Source organism: Mya arenaria, chromosome 14 (genome assembly GCF_026914265.1).
Source record: "Mya arenaria isolate MELC-2E11 chromosome 14, ASM2691426v1".
NCBI classification, from domain to species: domain Eukaryota; kingdom Metazoa; phylum Mollusca; class Bivalvia; order Myida; family Myidae; genus Mya; species Mya arenaria.
In genome coordinates this window covers 3,585,587-3,606,641 of record NC_069135.1, presented here as the reverse complement: position 1 = coordinate 3,606,641, position 21,055 = coordinate 3,585,587, and the positions used below count along the sequence as shown (strand labels likewise).

Genomic DNA, 21,055 nt, shown 5'->3' with positions numbered 1-21,055 from the left:
ACCATATGTCTATTGTTACTGGAACACATGATAATTGAGGACCATATGTCTATTGTTACTGCAATCCGGGAGGACCATATGTCTATTGTTACTGCTACACATGATCATTGAGGACCATATGTCTATTGTTACTGCAATCGGGAGGACCATATGTCTATTGTTACTGCAATCCGGGAGGACCATATGTCTATTGTTACTGCTACACATGATCATTGAGGACCATATGTCTATTGTTACTGCTACACATAATCACTGAGGACCATTTGTCTATTGTTACTGCTACATATGATCATTGAGGACCATTTGTCTATTGTTACTGCAATCTGGGAGGACCATATGCCTATTGTTACTGCAATCGTGGAGGACCATATATCTATTGTTACTGCTACACATGATCATTGAGGACCATATGTCTATTGTTACTGCAATCGTGGAGGACCATATGTCTATTGTTACTGCTACACATGATCATTGAGGACCATATGTCTATTGTTACTGCTACACATAATCACTGAGGACCATATGTCTATTGTTACTGCTACACATGATCATTGAGGACCATTTGTCTATTGTTACTGCTACATATGATCATTGAGGACCATTTGTCTATTGTTACTGCAATCCGGGAGGACCATATATCTATTGTTACTGCTACACATGATCATTGAGGACCATATGTCTATTGTTACTGCAATCGTGGGGGACCATATATCTATTTAATGTTACTGCTACACATGATCATTGAGGACCATATGTCTATTGTTACTGAAATCCGGGAGGACCATATGTCTATTGTTACTGAAATCCGGGAGGACCATATGTCTATTGTTACTGCTTTTCATGATCATTGAGGATCGTTTGTCTATTGTCATTACTTGAAGTTTCTAAGATGTAGCCTGTGCCACACAGGGGTGTAGTTTCGAGTGTCTAGCTCTCATCCAGAACGTCTGTGGAGGACGCCTCCTCAGTAGTGCATCTGTACTTGTTTCAACCCAGAACAAAAATGTTAACATTATTCACAATCATAGAGATCATAGTATAATTTGTTTGAAAATCTGCTCATTATTAATTATATTATTATTATTGTTATTATTGTTATTATTATTTGTATAAGTAGTAGTAGTAGGTAGCAGTAGCAGTAGCAGTAGCAGCAACTGCAACAGCAGTAGCCAAAAGCATGATTCACTTAGCCCTAAGATCAATAATACAATTATCTGCTATTTCTGTAGTATATTCATGTTCATAGTGTATTGCATTGTTTATATCATAGTGTATTTCATTGTTAATATTGCAAATTGTAGTGTATATTTTTATTTTAGTTCCATTCAAGGCCAGGAGTTGTTGCCAGCAAGCATTATCCAAGAAAAAGGTATGTTTCAGGGAGAAAGTGTAGTTAGTTTAGTTTATAGCAACTTGTGATACAAGTAGCTTGATAGTTATCGCCTATATTAGTTTCTGGAATCATACTCCAAAACTGGTGTCAATTTTGTGCAGCCATGAGGAGAGCCCTTGGTGGGAATTCAACCTGGGACTACTTGGGTGAGAGACAGGCATCATTATGAATCACTTGACCATCTCATCACAGAAGTATATTTTCACTTTGTTCTTATTTTCTAGACCTAAGCAGTGTTAGGTCAAGAAGTCAACACAATGGGAATAATTCGTCATAGAAAAGAAAGGTGTATTGTTTGGTTATTGTACGCCCTTATACAAATTAGTTCATTTCTTTTGAAGGCTTGATACAATGATGTATGATGTCACCATTGCATTGGAAGTATGTGTATTCATTTTAACATATTAAACCTCAGTTCCAAATGCTGTTACCCTTGAGTCCCAAATTTGGTCCTTAATGGACCTTTTTGCTATGAAGACGAATAAACAATGTGTGGTAATATAATCTTATCAGTTGCAGACATGTGATAGGATATTTCCAGAACATGGCTACATTATTTAGTGTCTAGAAAGAATATATACCATTTTATTAATGAGAAAAAAGAATCTTCGGTTATAAAGAAAATTCAAACTCACACTCCTCAGAGAAAATCTGTGCATCTTGGAAAGTCTCTGGGCAAACATGATTTGAATTGTGCAATGCCAAATTGATTGGATCAATATACAGAGAATACTGGGGGAAAAATTACTATTTGGTAACTTTTCCCTGATTTATAGGATGTTATCACGAACAATTTAAGATGGAAGTAGAATGTTTTAATTATTGTCTGTCACATTCTGCCTATAACTTTATATTCAACCAAGTTCGGGGGAGGAAAAGATGGCTATGTTTAGATTCTTAAACTTTTTGCTGGTAATAATTTGTTTGTGTTACAATAGCTGGTATTTTGGGCTTGGCAAAAACCACACGTTTTTTGTCACTATGAATCTTAATGTCATTGTGAGTGTTTTTCTATGTGCAATTATAATCACTATTTGGTTTCTGTGTGGGCTTGGTTTAAAATTGTTACTGTGACCAAAATTTAGAAATCCAGACATAAAACACATAATTCTGAAACACATAATTCTGATTCTATTGCTTCTGTTTTAACTACATTTTGTTTATATCAGATATTTTCGGTGTGATATGTCATGGTCATATCAGTAAACCAAAATTTAGAACCTTGTTTGCATGTTGCCTTAAATTTTGTCTGTTTTATGTTGACAACTACCTATATACCAGAAAATGCCAACCACCATGGTAGTTAAAGCAAATCGGCAGTTTTAAGCCCCCTCCATTACTTTATATTAGCAAGTCCAATTCCAAACATTCATTCTGTTCTATGAGTATTATTCTTGTGGGCTTTCATCAGTTATTGACCTTTCTAATCATATTGTTTTCCAAGTTGTTTGATATCTGGTTGGAAGAAAAACAACTCTAAATAACTCTTTAACATTTTGGACCATGTAGTGGTCATATCGCTAAATCCAGATTTAGACAGACACACTTTAAGGGGAATTACAGACATAATTCAATGGGCATTTCAAACATAATTCAAGGGGAATTACAGACAATTCAAGGGAAATTACAGACATAATTCAAGGGAAATTACAGACATAATTCAAGGGGTATTTCAAACATAATTCAATGGGGGTATTTCAGACATAATTCAAAAGATATTACAGACAATATTTAAGGGGTATTTCAGACATAATTCAAGGAAAATTATAGATATAATTTAAGGGAAATTACAGACATAATTTAAGGGGTATTTCAGACATAATTCAAGGGGTATTTCAGACATAATTCAAAAGATATTACAGACAATATTTAAGGGGTATTTCAGACATAATTTAAGGGGTATTTCAGACATAATTCAATGAAAATTATAGACATAATTTAAGGGGAATTACAGACATAATTCATGAACAATCAGGGGTATGATGATGGAAGTGTGCAGATAAATAGATGCTGTGTTATAGAAATACTTTTTTATAACGTGTAGTTCTTGTACATTCTTTTTATGCCCCCGAAGGTGGGCATATTAAAATTGCACCGTCCGACGTGTCGTGTGCAAGACCCGTGTCCCTACCTCAAAAGGTCAAGGTCACACTTAGTGTTTATTCACAATGGAGTGCTGCATATAAGGACATAGAGTATAGGTTGTCGTGTCCGGGCTGTAACTTTCTCTTGTATGGACAGATTTTAAAATAACTTGCCACATATGTTCCACATACCAAGACGACATGTCGCGTGCAAGACCCGTGTCCCTACCTCAAAGGTCAAGGTCACACTAAGTGTTTATTAACAATGGAGTGCTGCATATAAGGACATAGAGTATAGGTTGTGTCCAGGCTGTAACTTTCCCTTGTATGGACAGATTTTAAAATAACTTGCCACATGTGTTCCACATACCAAGACGACATGTCGCGTGCAACACCCGTGTCCCTACCTCAAAGGTCAAGGTCACATTTAGTGTTTATTCACAATGGAGTGCTGCATATAAGAACATAGAGTATAGGTTGTCGTGTCCGGGCTGTAACTTTCTCTTGTATGGACAGATTTTAAAATAACTTGCCACATGTGTTCCACATACCAAGACGACGTGTCGCGTGCAAGACCCGTGTCCCTACCTCAAAGGTCAAGGTCACACTTAGTGTTTATTTACAATGGAGTGCTGCATATAAGGACATAGAGTATAGGTTGTCGTGTCCGGGCTGTAACTTTCCCTTGTATGGACAAATTTTAAAATAACTTGCCACATGTGTTCCACATACCAAGACGATGTGTCGCGTGCAAGACCCGTGTCCCTACCTCAAAAGTCAAGGTCACACTTAGTGTTTATTCACAATGGAGTGCTGCATATGAGGACATAGAGTATAGGTTGTCGTGTCCGGGCTGTAACTTTCTCTTGTATGGACAGATTTTAAAATAACTTGCCACATGTGTTCCACATACCAAGACGACGTGTCGCGTGCAAGACCCGTGTCCCTGCCTCAAAGGTCTAGGTCACACATAGTGTTTATTCACAATGGAGTGCTGCATATAAGGACAAAGAGTATAGGTTGTCGCGTCCGGGCTGTAACTTTCCCTTGTATGGACAGATTTTAAAATAACTTGCCACATGTGCTCCACATACCAAGACGACATGTCGCGTGCAAGACCTGTGTCCCTACCTCAAAGGTCAAGGTCACACTTAGTGTTTATTCACAATGGAGTGCTTCATATAAGGACATAGAGTATAGGTTGTCGTGTCAGGGCTGTTACTTTCCCTTGTATGGACAGATTTTAAAATCACTTGCTACATGTGTTCCACATACGAAGACGACGTGTCGTGTACAAGACCCATGTCCCTACCTCTAAGGTGAAAGATACACTAAGTGTTTATTCACAAGGGAATTCTGAATATAAGGACATAACAGTGTAGGTTGTCAAGTATGGGTGGTATTTTTTTATGTTCGGAGGCAATTTAAAATAACTTGCCATATGTATTTGACACGTAAAGGCAAGATCAACTTTTCATATACTGACCTTGTTCGTAGGTCAATGTCACATTCGGGGGCATTCGTCACATACTGTGACAGCTCTTGTTTTACCTCTGAAAGTGCAGATAAACAAAAAACAAAAGCAAATAATGACAGTGTAATACTTTTCCCGTGACAGTTTTTAGCTCGACTATTTGAAGAATAGGTGGGCTATACTACTCGCGTCGGCGTCGGTGTCGGCGTTGGCGTCCTGTTAAAGTTTTAGGGCAAGTTGGGATTTTCACTTATAAGTCCAATACCTTTCATTCAATTGAGTTAATACTTCACACAGTTGTTCAGGGCCATCACATGATGAGGTTAGATAACTCCATATTATTCTTTACACAGATTATGGCCCCTGATTGACTATGAACCTCAGGTTAAAGTTTTAGGGCAGGTTGGGATATTTATAAATAACTTCTATACCCTTTGTTCAATTGACTTAATACTTCACACAGTTGTTCAGGACCATCACACAATGAGGTTACATAACTCCATATTATCCTTTATACAAGTTATGGCCCCTGATTGTCTTAGGTTAAAGTTTTAGGGCAGGTTAAAGTTTTAGGGCAAGTTGGGATTTTCACTTAAAACTCCAATACCTTTCATTCAATTGAGTAAAAACTTCACACAGTTGTTCAGGGCCATCACATGATGAGGTTAGATTACTCCATATTATTCTTTACACAGATTATGGCCCCTGATTGACTATGAAACTCAGGTTAAAGTTTTAGGGCAGGTTGGGATATTGATAAATAACTTCTATAACCCTTTGTTCAATTGACTTAATACTTCACACAGTTGTTTAGGACCATCAAACAATGAGGTTACATAACTCAATATTATCCTTAACACAAGTTATGGCCCCTGATTGACTAAGGTAAAAGTTTTAGGGTAGGTTGGGATTTTCACTTAAAACTCCAATACCATTCATTCAATTGACTTAATACTTCACACAGTTTTTCAGAGCCATCACATAATGAGGTTAGATAACTCCATATTATCTTTTATACAAATTATGGCCCTTGATTGACTATTGGACTTAGGTTAAAGTTTTAGGGCAGGTTGGGATATTTATTAATAACTTATATACCCTTCATTCAATTGATTTAATACTTCACACAATTGTTTAGGACCATTACCCAATGAGGTTACATGACTCCATATCCTTAATACAAGTTATGGCCCCTGATTGACTTAGGTCAAAGTTTTAGGCAAGTTAAAGTTAAGGGCAAGTTGGGATTTTAATAAAAAAACTTCTATACCTTTCATTCAATGCACTTAATAAAATTCAAAATTATCTTACAACAAGAAACATAACTCCATTTGAACCCTAAATACAAATTATATCCCTTGAATATTTTTTTTTTTTATTTCTTTTGACAGGCACATTTTTACATTCTTAACCAGTTTTTTACTCATAGTACACATACTTTTTATCCCCTGCCGAATCGAAGATATTGTTTTGGCGTTGTCTGTCATTCCATCCTTCCATCCGGTACCATATCTTTGAAGGCATTGATCAGGAAATGTTCAAACTTGGTCATAATGTTCCCCTTGATCATATCTCGACCACTTTTTAAAGTGGGTCACATGGGGTCAAAAACTAGGTCACTAGGTCAAATCTTAGAAAAATCTTTGGAACATAGAGGCATTATACATGGTCAAATATTCATGAAACTTTATCAGAATGTTTTCCTTGATGAACTCTTGGTCGTTAATAAAACTGGGTCACATATGATCAAAAATTAGGTCACTAGGTAAAATCTTAGAAAAATCTTGTCCAGAACCATATCATGGTAATGATTGGTCAAGTTATGTTCAAAATTGGTCATGATGTTAACCTTGATGAAATATGTACCACTTAAGAAAGTGGGTCACATGGGGTCAAAAACTAGGTCAGTAGGTCAAATCTAAAAAATCTTTGGAACATACTAGAGGCATTATACATGGTCAAATATTCATAAAACTTTATCAGAATGTTTTCCTTGATGAACTCTTGGACTTATTTAAAACTGGGTCACATATGATTGAAAATTAGGTCACAAGGTTAAATCTTAGATTTTTTTTGTTCGGAATGGAAATGATTGGTCGGATTATGTTCAAAGTTGGTCATGATGTACCCCTTGATGAAATATGGACCGCTTGTAAAAGTAGGGCAGATGGGGTCAAAAATAAGGTCACTAGGTCAAATTTTAGAAAAATCTTTGAAACACATTAGAGGCAATATGTATGGTCTTATATTCATGAAACTTGATCAGAATGTTTTTCTTGATGAACTCTTGGACATGTTTTAAACTGGGTCACATGTGATAAGAAATTAGGTCACCAGGTCAAATATTTCAAAAATCTTGTCCGAAACTATTTTATGATGGTGATTGGTCTGATTAAGTTCAAACATGGTCAGAATGTTCTCTTACGTTAAATTTCAACTGCGTTTTAAAAGTGGGTCATATGGGTCAAAAACTAGGCCACTAGGTCATATCTTACAGAAAACTTGGGAACACTCTAGAGGCAATACATCTGCTCTAATTTCCATGAAACTTAATCAGAATGCCTCGATGAAATCTTGGAAAAGTTTGAAACTAGTAGGTCATGTGGGGTCAAAAATGAGGTTACTGAGTCAAATCTTAAAAAAACCTTGTGGACACTCTAGAGGCTATATTTTTTTGCATATATCTGGATCAATCTTCATGAAACTTGATCAGAATGTTTGCCTTGATGAAATCTTAGATTAGTTTGGAACTAGGTAACATGGAGTCATAAACTAGGTTTCTTGGTCAATTCTAAATGTTACATTTTTTATTTCAAACAGTTGCAATCAAACTCAAACTCATATATAAATTTCATCAACAATTGATTTCCATTTCTTGACTTAGCCCAATCAGGCGTAGGATATCAATTCAACGAATTTGCTTGTTGATGTAATATTTTGTCAGGACCTATATGACACTGGACAATTCTGTTCTCTGTACTTTGCATCTTATTCAACCAGCTGAATGTCCAACTGTCTTGAGGTGTTTTCATGAACACTCTGACCTAAAGTTAAGATGTTTAATGAATCCTTCCTTCTGATGGATATTCAAGAAAGTTGTGTTGTTTTCCAAGTCAGATTAAATGAGTTTGCAAAACCCCATGTGTCTCATGAAATGTTTTTTTCTTTTTTCAATCAGTTTATGGAAACATGGATAGGGATAAAGAAGTTCCTGCTTAGTAGCTAGGCCTTTTGTCTGATTTTCATGTGATACAATGTATGTTTTAATGAAAGAAACAATTTTTAAGGTCATCTGTGTTTCGGAGACAAAAGGTCTTTGCCAGTGTCAATGGTGGTGTCAGTGGCGGCAGCATTGTCGTGCTCACAGTCCAACTTTGGCTATCACTTACAACACACTCGAGATGAAATGTATTCACATAAAGATACATGGTTCACAAGTCATGTTGTAAGAGTTGTGTAGCAAGGCCCATAAATCTGGCTGATAAAGTTCTTAAGACTTCAGGCCTTACTTCTGATAAAGTTACAAGTTAGCCTCCCTCTGATGCTCTTGTTTCTATCTGCTTATTTGGTAAAACTTCTTTATGATTGATTTTAATGTCAAACAGTAATATCATATTATATTTTTATGACTGAATTTAAACTTGCATTTCAATAAGCTGCACATTTTATTACAAAAAGTAATTTCATTACTTTCCAACCTGTTTTGAATAATTTCAATTTTTTACTATGAAAACATTAGGTAGACTTTTTGTTCTATATGTTCTGTTCAGCTTATTTTGATGTCTTATTGTTGTGACACACTAACATGGTAGGACATGACCTTCTGACAAATAGAGATAGCTAGCAAGCCATATGAATTTTCTACCTTCAAATAAAATCATGCAAAATATTTTTCAGATTAAGAAATGAAATAGATTTGCCGGAATAATGATTGGAAAGAGAGTTGCTACCCAAAAAAACTCAAGGAAGCTTATCATCTGGGAATAGCTGTTTAAATGTGTTTTCAAGTCTCCTGGGTCTGCTTGTGAACTTAATTTGCCTTTTGAAAATTGGTTTAGCGCTTAGAAAAAAAGGTACCTCAATTGTCTCATTTACTTCCCTGTCAACCTGTTATATTAAATTATAAAAAAGCTATTTATTCACCACAGTATTAATGAGATAACCTTTAATAACTGCTGGATGGTATTATATTTTCTGAATTTTGAAGATCTTTGTTCGTCTTGCCCATTAACTATTTAAAGCGCAACCATTTCCTTGTAATCCTGACATTCTCCTTCCTTCTTGACCTATTTCAATTTTCCAAGCAGCTTCATATGAGGTTTTTCATAGTTGAATCTGCTTATTTTACCTTTGTTCCTGTGTGTTCAAACATAGAACACCATTAAATACAATAAGCCAAGAACATGCAACATATTCCTGATACAGTACCATTTCCGCATATACAATAAGCTAAGAATATGCAAACTATTCCTGATACTGGACCATCAAATACATTTACACCAAAAACAAACAAAATATTCCTGATACAGTACCATTTAATACAATAAATCCAAAAAGGGCAAAAGCATCCTGATTTAGTACCATTAAATATAGTAAGCCCAAAAGGACAAAAGATTCCTGATACAGGACCATTAAATGCAATTAACCTAAAAGGGCAAAATATTCTTGATACAGGATCATTAAATACAATAAAACCCAAAAGGGCAAAATATTCGTGATACCAGACCATTAAATACAATAAAACCCAAAAAGGCAAAATATTTTTGATACTGGACCATTAAATACAATACACCCCCAAAGGGCAAAATATTCCTGATACTGGACCATTAAATACAATAAACCCCAAAAGGACAAAAATCTTGATACATGACCATTAAAAACAAAAAACACAAAAGGGCAAAATATTCCTGATACTGACCAAATAAATAAAATAAACCTCAAAAGGGCAAATATTCCTGATACAGGACCATTAAATACAATAAGCCCAAAAAGGGCAAATATTCCTGATACTGGACCATTGAAAACAATAAGCCCAAAAGGGTAAATATTCCTGATACAGGACCATTAAATACAATACACCCCAAAAGGATAGATTTCTGATACAGGACCATTACATACAATAAGCCCAAAAAGGGCAAATATTCCTGATACAATACCATTAAAAACAATACACCCCAAAAGGGTAAATATTCCTGATACCGGACCATTTAATATAATAAACCAAAAGGGCAAATATTCCTGATACTGGACCATTAAATACAATTAACCCCAAAAGGGAAAATATTCCTGATACAGTACGATTAAAAACAATACACCAAAAAAGTCAAATATTCTAGATTCACTACCATGACACAATACAGCAAAAAGAGCAAGCACTCCAGATACAGTACCATTAAATACAATACACCAAAAAGGACAAAATATTGCTGATATAGTACCATTAAATACAATGCACCAAAAAGGGCAACTATTTCTGATACAGTACCATTAAATAAAATACACCAAAAAGGGCAAGCATTCCAGATACAGTACCATTAAAAACAATACACCAAAAAAGGGCAAGCATTCCAGATATAGTACCATTAAAAACAATATACCAAAAAAGGGCAAGCATTCCAGATACAGTACCATTAAAAACAATACACCAAAAAAGGGCAAGCATTCCAGATACAGTACCATTTAAAACAATACACCAAAAAAGGGCAAGCATTCCAGATACAGTACCATTTAAAACAATACACCAAAAAAGAGCAAGCATTCCAGATACAGTACCATTAAAAACAATACACCAAAAAAAGGGCAAGCATTCCAGATACAGTACCATTTAAAACAATACACCAAAACAGGGCAAGCATTCCAGATACAGTACCATTAATGCAATACACTAAAAAGGGCAAAAATATTCCAGATAATGTAAAGAAAATTATAGCAAGTCAAAGGAGGAGGAGAATATTGTGCAGCAGTCCAATTCATCATATTGGCGTTTCTGATGAGATTGCTGGTGTATATATATATGGCTATAGTTCCTTATTGATCTCCATGCTCCCAGGAGCCATTTACGTACAAAATGGCTGACAGTTTTCACTAGTTGGACAGTGCTTGCAGTTCACACATAATATGCAGTGTTACTTTTATAGTTACTTTTGTGTGCTTTTCTCTCCCCCCATATTTGAAGACAATGTCTTAGATTTATGTGAAGGTTGATAGAATTGTTTAAGATTTGTTAATGGATATTGGAAGAATATAAGAAGAATCTTTAGGTGTGGTTGCAGTAATGAGTTGATCATTCAAGAGGGGTCAATTTTCTGATGTAGCACTTTTCAATATCAAGTGGATTATTTGTATCAAGTGTAAGTATGTAGTATGTTTTTAATTTTATAATAATTCCTATAAATATGTATATTGCTTCCAATTATTAAATAATCTAATAAACAATACCATAATAATCTAGATAATTATTCTTTTATATCATGTCTATTTTGTATATTGGCATGTTTTAGTCCCACTTATATTATATGTAATAAATGGTTCACATATCGTTATATGATTTTTGAAATTTCAGTGAATTTCTGTTAAAAAGTGAGCATTTGGCCTTCCTCAGAACATACAAGTTTGTTAGATGATCACCACACAGAATGGATGTATTTCTTCCATATGTTAGACCTGCTTCTTGTGTTTCATCTTCCCAGTCAGTGCAAATTAAATGTTGGTATAATTTCTTTCACAATATGTTCTATGAATAATGATTAATCAATACGTTTAAAATATCCAACTTGACTCTTATTGATATCTCATTTGTAAAACATTGTCAAGTCTTCTTGAACAGTTTCTTCCAGAATTCAAGGTACAATTCAGCTTGTTGTTTGATTGTGCCATTGCTATAATGTTAAATTTTGGCCCCTGGTGACTCTATGCAATGCTGGTATCATTTTAAAGAGGAATACTTTGGGATTACATATTTGAAAACTAAATTACTGAAAACGCATATTACCGTAAATGACTGGGTATAAGACGATAGGGGGTATTAGACGCAGGGAAAAAAATCTGTGAAAAATCCGAGAAAAAAACTTTTAATCTATGTTTTTGGTTAAAAGACGCATAGAAAAAATTGTCAAAATCGTCCGGCATTTTCAGCCACCATGTTTGTTGACAGTGACAACAAAAAAAAAATTCGTGAAAATGGCGATGGTTATCTTTAAAACCATACAACCATACTGTCGAGAATGAAAAGTTATGTTATGCAAAAAATATTTTGACAGTGCCCAACTTTGCTTTTTTATATGTAAGTTTGATTATTGTTTAATTCAATTTATTATTCAAAATAATATTGAATACCGTAATTCACAAGAGTGCGGACACCATAAATTAATTATTTTTTTCGCTCTCCGAATACATAGAAAATTATCATTTTTACATTTTATTTACATGTTTGTTTAACTTGCCTTTTTTCTTCATGTTTGCTTTTTACCACTTATTAATTTATCCGTAGTAATCAATGGTCATAAACTTATTTATTACGCCTATAAGTGTAAATCCTTCATGAAGTTAATTAAAACACCATTTTATACATGCACTGAACTGAATAAACACATTCTATCGGCTTCAGATCAAAGAGTCACACTGTGTGACGTCACATAACTTACAGTTATACCCACGAGGATCTCGTGGAGAGCATGGACATTGCTATGCAGGATTAATGTATAACTGTACGAGTATTGCTTCATATAGTCTATAAGTGTGGTACAAGTTTAAAAGCTTATTGGCAGATCGTTTTACAAACATGCCATGTCGATGTTTTCTTAATCCCTTGATTGCCCTTGTTTGTTTAATCCTCAAATAAATATATCACACTTCCTTTTCAACAGGCAATAAATCGTTTAGGATGGGTAGTAACTAATTAAATTGTCTCAGTGGTGTATACGGTAAGGTAATCTAGCCAGGCATTGTAAAGATAAAAATCAATAATCTTCGTCTGTGAAACTTGGTAACTATGAAAGTTATGATTGATGTCCTTTGGGTGCCCGAAAATTAGGTACGCAAAATAAATTATTTTGGGAAATAATTATTAATTTTTTTTATTTTTGTTGAAATTATAAATGTCTTACGATATACCGTATCCCGATCTTCAACTACCGTTTTAACCCGTATATACTCGATCAATATGACGCGAGTAACATCCCTTTCTACATAAATCTAAACAAACTCTCGGCTTGAAATTGACCTCAGAAAAAAAGTTAAAAAAATTGTTACTGGGTATTATACGCAGGCATTTTTTTGCATCAAAATCTGAGGGAAAAAAGTGCGTCTAATACCCAGTCATTTACGGTAGGTTATATCCTTGAAGTTAATATTTTTATTCATTATTTCAACTGAAGTTGGATGCAAATTTATCTATTTTGCAATCATTTAAGGCCAAAAATCTTGTTTAAAATATGTTTATGGTATATGTTTTTTGACATATTCATTATCTATTCATAAAACCGTTTCAAATAATACTAAGGCCAAAAAAAAAAATATGTCTGGTTCAGGAAACGTTGTCCCAAAAAATTAGGAGGGTAGGCATTTTTTCCATTTTTTTTTTTTTTTTTTTTTTTTTTTGGACGTATGTTGTCTATGTGTAGACGATGCACAGAGCAGTCAGATCACTTTGTAACTCCCAGCATGTGGTATTGTGATGTGTGCTTGTTTCAATGCAGTCATTTAACCACATAATAACAGAGCATTTCAACCCTGTATTATCTGTAAGGACCACAATGGAAATAAGGTTTTATTTTAACTCTTTTTTGTGTTATCCTTGACATAAATGTTATATATGTTTATACATGTTTAAATTTGTATTTGTCATGTTATATGCAATTTTTATGTCGAATAAATCTATCTAATCTATCTAATCTATCTAACCATGTATCATCTTTGTTTATTCACATTATTTTCCTTTTCTATGCTTGCTGTTTATGTACCCTATGCCTTTTAGTCACCCTCTGTACAATGCTAACCTGCACAAAGAGTTCACAAAAGAGATTCATGTACAACCTAGTATTTTATAAAAATTCCATTTTTTAAAGATTTCTGTCGACAATTTTGTTTAAAATATCTTGTAAAGATAAGTCACTTTAATACATCTCTTTTGTGAATTCTGTCATTGTAACAAATGCACATTGTGAGTGGTGTTGCACAAAATCATATAAGGCATTAGCTAGGCAACCTTAGTGCACTGAGGACCTAGGGGTCCAGGTTAGAAGAGCAACAAAAGTATTATCCAATACTTTGTGAGTTTAATATTATTAATTGACTGTTGATATATTTCCCAAACACAATTATTAAAGTACAAAATGCGTACATTCAATGACATGGCAATTTTTTCGCTGATATATATTTAATGACATTCACTGAAAATCTTCTGATACTTTTACTTAAAGGGGTTGGTACTTTTTACTTTATATAAGTTTTCAAACATATGACAGTGTACAATTCAACACTCCAATGATAAAATGTTTGCCAAAAAATCTAGCAGTGATAGATACAGTTACTAGTCACTGCATTTTCAACTACATGTACTGACAGAAAGCACATGGAAAAAATCTTAAAAAGAGTTTTACAGTTTAACATTTGCCCATTATGTATTCATATTCTTCAATACATACACCGGGCCTAAACTAGTTGCGGCTTCATATTTGGTGGCAAACAGTTTGGGGTTGGTTGGCCCATGGAGCTCCTCGAATACTTCCGAAGCTGTGCAACCATGCTGGACCGCTTTCATGACCTGCCGCTCTGCTCCATGTTCACATTTTTGGAGTTTTATGGCCATCAAAGTGGCTGGTGAACACGCCATGGGCGCCGCCATTGTTGTGCGCTCTATTAACCCAAAGATCGATATAAACGCGCTCTATTAACCCAAAGAGCAATAACTACAGAAAAGAAAATTTTCAATACGCAGTATAGCGGTTTTCGGCCGCGATTTCGAAAAAAAAGTTTAGGGTCGGCGGGTAAAAAATAGGGTCGGTCGGGTTTCCTGAACCAGACATAATTTTTTTTTGGCCTAAAACAATAAGGGGACATTAGGCATCAAAATTCACATTATTTTACATCTGATACCTTTAGAATACTGCCAAATTACTGAAAGTACCCTAAAACTAGATAATTTGCAGTATGTATTTTTGTTCTTTATTGAAACAGATGTCGGATGTGTAATGGCCTTTTTTGCAATCTTTAAGGGGTAAAAAAGCTTAATTGTTTTGGTACTATTTATATGTATTCTTCCTTAACACTTAAAATGATGCCAAAAATAATAGGGAGTCACTGAGCATATAAAAATTACCTGATATCGTTGAGTATCAGATACTGTTTTATGGAACCTCATATAAATGTAGGCCACAAGAGTATTGTTGGGTATCAGATACAGTTATATGGAACCTCATATAAATGTAGGCCACAAGAGTATTGTTGGGTATCAGATACAGATATATGGAACCTCATATAAATGTAGGCCACAAGAGTATTGTTGAGTATCAGATACAGTTATATGGAACCTCATATAAATGTAGGCCACAAGAGTATTGTTGGGTATCAGATACAGTTATATGGAACCTCATATAAATGTAGGCCACAAGAGTATTGTTGAGTATCAGATACAGTTATATGGAACCTCATATAAATGTAGGCCACAAGAGTATTGTTGGGTATCAGATACAGTTATATGGAACCTCATATAAATGTAGGCCACAAGAGTATTGTTGGGTATCAGATACAGTTATATGGAACCTCATATAAATGTAGGCCACAAGAGTATTGTTGGGTATCAGATACAGTTATATGGAACCTCATATAAATGTAGGCCACAAGAGTATTGTTGAGTATCAGATACTGTTTTATGGAACCTCATATAAATGTAGGCCACAAGAGTATTGTTGAGTATCAGATACTGTTTTATGGAACCTCATATAAATGAAGGCCACAAGAGTATTTTTCGGTATCAGCTACAGTTATATGGAACCTAATATAAATGTAGGCCACAAGAGTATTGTTCGGTATCAGATACAATTATATGGAACCTCATATAATTGTAGGCCACAAGAGTATTGTTCGGTATCAGCTACAGTTATATGGAACCTCATATAAATGTAGGCCACAAGAGTATTGTTCGGTATCAGATACAGTTATATGGAACCTCGTATAATTGTAGGCCACAAGAGTATTGTTCGGTATCAGATACAGTTATATGGAACCTCATATAAATGTAGGCCACAAGAGTATTGTTCGGTATCAGATACAGTTATATGGAACCTCATATAAATGTAGGCCACAAGAGTATTGTTGGGTATCAGATACAGTTATATGGAACCTCATATAAATGTAGGCCACATGAGTATTGTTGGGTATCAGATACAGTTATATGGAACCTCATATAAATGTAGGCCACAAGAGTATTGTTGAGTATCAGATACAGTTATATGGAACCTCATATAAATGTAGGCCACAAGAGTATTGTTGGGTATCAGATACAGTTATATGGAACCTCATATGAATGTAGGCCACAAGAGTATTGTTGAGTATCAGATACAGTTATATGGAACCTCATATAAATGTAGGCCACAAGAGTATTGTTGAGTATCAGATACAGTTATATGGAACCTCATATAAATGTAGGCCTCAAGAGTTTTGTTGAGTATCAGATACTGTTGTATGGAACCTCATATAAATGTAGGCCACAAGAGTATCGTTGAGTATGAGATACTGTTATATGAAAAAGAACTCTTATATGCTAAAGGTTTGTTGTAAATTTAGAGAAAGCATAGATCATTGATAGATGTAGTAGTCTGTGACATCAGAAGTATTCTTTAATGTTTAAAATAACATTTTCTTGTACTGGAAGCATATATTTACAGTCATTAAAAAAAGTCTTTTGGATGAACAAACACAAATTCATGTACAACAGCTTGACATAACATTTTTGAACAAGCCCTGCTGTATAAAACCAAGAATTTGAGCCTGGAAAGCTCTTAACCAGTGCAGGGTTTGCGACCACTGACATTGTTTTTCTAGAAATAGAAGAAATAAAAAGCATCAAAGTTTTATTGTGTTTCCAGAAAATGAAAACTTTGTCATAATTTAAAACATGACTAAAAGCAGCACCAGGACTTATTGAATGAACCAAACCAATGTTATATTGAATCCATACAGGAGGTAATGTTAGTTCAGAAATTGTTTGGGCTATCCTGTATGGATTAATGACATTTAATGTTGTTTTTCTTGCCCATCATGGGATGGTATGTTTCCATTTGTAAATTAAAACTGTGGAATTTGAAAGGAAGGGCAGGTGACATATTGATTGGCCTAGCTGTTCTGGGTTGATTTAGCATTTTTTTTCTTAGGTTAAATAATAGTTATGAACATGACATTGTATTGATATTTCAAACTCATTCTGCTACTCTTTGATCCTTCATGGGAGCTGTACTTACTTCTGTTTGCAAATGAACTTAGCATTTCAAGGTTTTGAAACATAATATGTTCATTGTTTTTGCAACATTTATCAAAGCACATCTAAGAAAATCGCCATCAGCGATTGTTGTATTCTGTTACTTATCACATGGAAATAACTACTGAAGAGTTACCCCTGCAAGCATCTATACATACACCAAACGAAACACTTCAAAGACCCAAAATTGACTGTCAAAAACTGTTGTTGAGGCAGTTCAATTGCTCGTCTTCTCTGTGCTCAATGTCATTAAGATCATGTGTGTGTTTAACTGATTGATGAGTCTGTTTTGCTTAGTTTATCTGCAATCTGTAGAACAATTATGTATTTCATTTGAATGGTTCAATCATTGCATTCAAAAAGCAATTTTAATGCAATTAGGGATCGTTATAACTATTACCATTGGTACAGATCTTTTCCTAGAACAGTTTTCAAATGACATTGAACGTAATGAAAAATACCCATATGTCCTGTTTTGTTACATTAAGGAAATGCCCTTTGAGTATGGTGGCACTAGACAAAATGCAACATAAGTCACTGTTCCATAGTTCCTCAATACAAGCCTGTGTCTGCTACAGCAAGAGTTATTCCATTATTTAATGTGTGACATTATCCGGTTATATGCACTGGAGCTTTTATTATCGCAATTATATGCTGGTAGTTGAATACCGGTTTTTTATAATGTTGATTGATCATTCTATTAACCTTTGATTCTGCTTTGATTCTTGCCATTGATTCTGTTCTCCATAATCATCCTTTATCATGTTTGAGATAGACAGATGTGTGCTGCACAAATTGAAATGTGCACCTGATTCAAGCCCATAGCAACTGACATTGCACATAGACACTTTGGTGGAGATCAAACCCACAACCACTGACACTGCAGGTGGACACTTTGGTGGAGATCAAACACACAACCACTGACACTGCAGGTGGACACTTTGGTGGAGATCAAACCCACAACCACTGACACTGCAGGTGGACACTTTGGTGGAGATCAAACCCACAACTACTGACACTGCAGGTAGACACTTTGGTGGAGATCAAACACACAACCACTGACACTGCAGGTGGACACTTTGGTGGAGATCAAACACACAACCACTGACACTGCAGGTGGACACTTTGGTGGAGATCAAACACACAACCACTTAAACTGCAGGTGGACACTTTGGTGGAGATCAAACACACAACCACTTACACTGCAGGTGGACACTTTGGTGGAGATCAAACACACAACCACTGACACTGCAGGTGGACACTTCGGTGGAGATCAAACACACAACCACTGACACTGCAGGTGGACACTTTAGTGGAGATCAAACCCACAACTACTGACACTGCAGGTGGACACTTTGGTGGAGATCAAACACACAACCACTGACACTGCAGGTGGACACTTTGGTGGAGATCAAACACACAACCACTGACACTGCAGGTAGACACTTTGGTGGAGATCAAACACACAACCACTGACACTGCAGGTGGACACTTTGGTGGAGATCAAACACACAACCACTTACACTGCAGGTGGACACTTTAGTGGAGATCAAACACACAACCACTGACACTGCAGGTGGACACTTTGGTGGAGATCAAACCCACAACTACTGACACTGCAGGTAGACACTTTGGTGGAGATCAAACACACAACCACTGACACTGCAGGTGGACACTTTGGTGGAGATCAAACACACAACCACTGACACTGCAGGTAGACACTTTGGTGGAGATCAAACACACAACCACTGACACTGCAGGTGGACACTTTGGTGGAGGTCAAACACACAACTACTGACACTGCACATAGACACTTTGGTGGAGGTCAAACACACAACTACTGACACTCCAGGTGGACACTTTGGTGGAGATCAAACACACAACCACTTAAACTGCAGGTGGACACTTTGGTGGAGATCAAACACACAACCACTTACACTGCAGGTAGACACTTTGGTTGAGATCAAACACACAACCACTTACACTGCAGGTAGACACTTTGGTTGAGATCAAACACACAACCGCTTAAACTGCAGGTGGACACTTTGGTTGAGATCAAACACACAACCACTTACACTGCAGGTAGACACTTTGGTTGAGATCAAACACACAACCACTGACACTGCAGGTGGACACTTTGGTTGAGATCAAACACACAACCACTTAAACTGCAGGTGGACACTTTGGTTGAGATCAAACACACAACCACTTACACTGCAGGTGGACACTTTGGTTGAGATCAAACACACAACCACTTACACTGCAGGTGGACACTTTGGTTGAGATCAAACACACAACCACTTACACTGCAGGTGGACACTTTGGTTGAGATCAAACACACAACCACTTACACTGCAGGTGGACACTTTGGTTGAGATCAAACACACAACCACTTACACTGCAGGTAGACACTTTGGTTGAGATCAAACACACAACCACTTAAACTGCAGGTGGACACTTCGGTGGAGATCAAACACACAACCACTGACACTGTAGGTAGACACTTTGGTGGAGATCAAACCCACAACCACTGACTGGGCAGGTAGACACTGTGGTGGATACTTAGGTGGAGATCAAACACACATCCACTGACACTGCAGGTAGATACTTTGGTGGAGATCAAACACACAACCACTGACACTGCACATAGACACTTTGGTGGAGATCAAACCCACAACCACTGACACTGCAGGTAGACACTTTGGTAGAGATCAAACCCACATCCACTTACACTGCAGGTGGACGCTGGTGGAGATCAAACACACAACCACTGACACTGCAGGTGGAGATCAAACCCACAACCACTGACACTGCAGGTGGACACTTTTGTGGTGAACAAACTCACAACCACTATCACGGCAGGTGGATGGAAACTCTGGTGGAGATTAAACATTTAACCTATGACATAGCAGGCAGACAGTGTTGGGATATCAAACTCACGTTCATTGACACTGCAGCTGGACACGGTTGGATATGAAACCAACAACACTGATACTGAAGGTGGATTCTCTGCTGGAGATCAAACACATTACACTGAAACTGAAATCTATGTTGGAGATGAAACTGTCAACACAGACAATGTAAATAATTTGTTGAACATGTTACTTACAACGCAGACACTGCAGGTGGTCACACTGTTAGAGAACCTACCAACAATACTAACACTGCAGGTGGTCACTCTGTTGAAGATCAAAACAACAATTCTGACACTTCAAATGGTCACTCTTTCAGAGATTAAACCAACAATACCATGGGTGAAAGTTTTCCGTATTAATACTGAATTCCGTATTTTCGGTCTTCTCTGAGGGGTCATTTTTCTAAATCGTGTAAATCCGGTGAGTTTTTCGGGGGGGGAGGGGGTACCCCAAACCCCATCATGAACATCGCGATCTACTCAAAATCGAGGACAAAACAAAGTTAAATTTACTGGTTTCCCAATTTCTTTCTATAAATAGCGTTGCCATAAGTGGTAAAATTCTGTCGGCGATATCAGCCGAACGTTTCCGAAAATAGTCGTTTCTTTTCGTAAAAAAGCATGGTCATTCCGATGTTCTCCGAATAACCTCGGCAGTTTCTGCGCCAACAAAAACTTGGATGGCGGAAAAAGCCGGTTTTCGCCGAATATTTAC

General features: G+C 36.1%; 1 protein-coding gene across 13 annotated transcripts in view; it reads left to right on the top strand.

Moving 5' to 3' along the window:
* LOC128217307 (plasma membrane calcium-transporting ATPase 2-like) overlaps positions 1 to 21,055 on the top strand; it is a 132,728-nt gene that overhangs the window by 8,112 nt on the left and 103,561 nt on the right. For 10 of the 13 annotated variants that reach the window (XM_052924378.1, XM_052924375.1, XM_052924374.1 and 7 more), the window contains exon 3: positions 1,320 to 1,369. The exons of 2 other annotated variants lie outside the window; for them this stretch is intronic. The gene's annotated coding sequence lies outside the window, so the exon portion shown is untranslated. Of the gene's footprint in view, positions 1 to 1,319; positions 1,370 to 11,130; positions 11,302 to 21,055 lie in introns of those variants that run through there. One more of the 13 variants, XM_052924364.1, reaches the window with a different exon arrangement.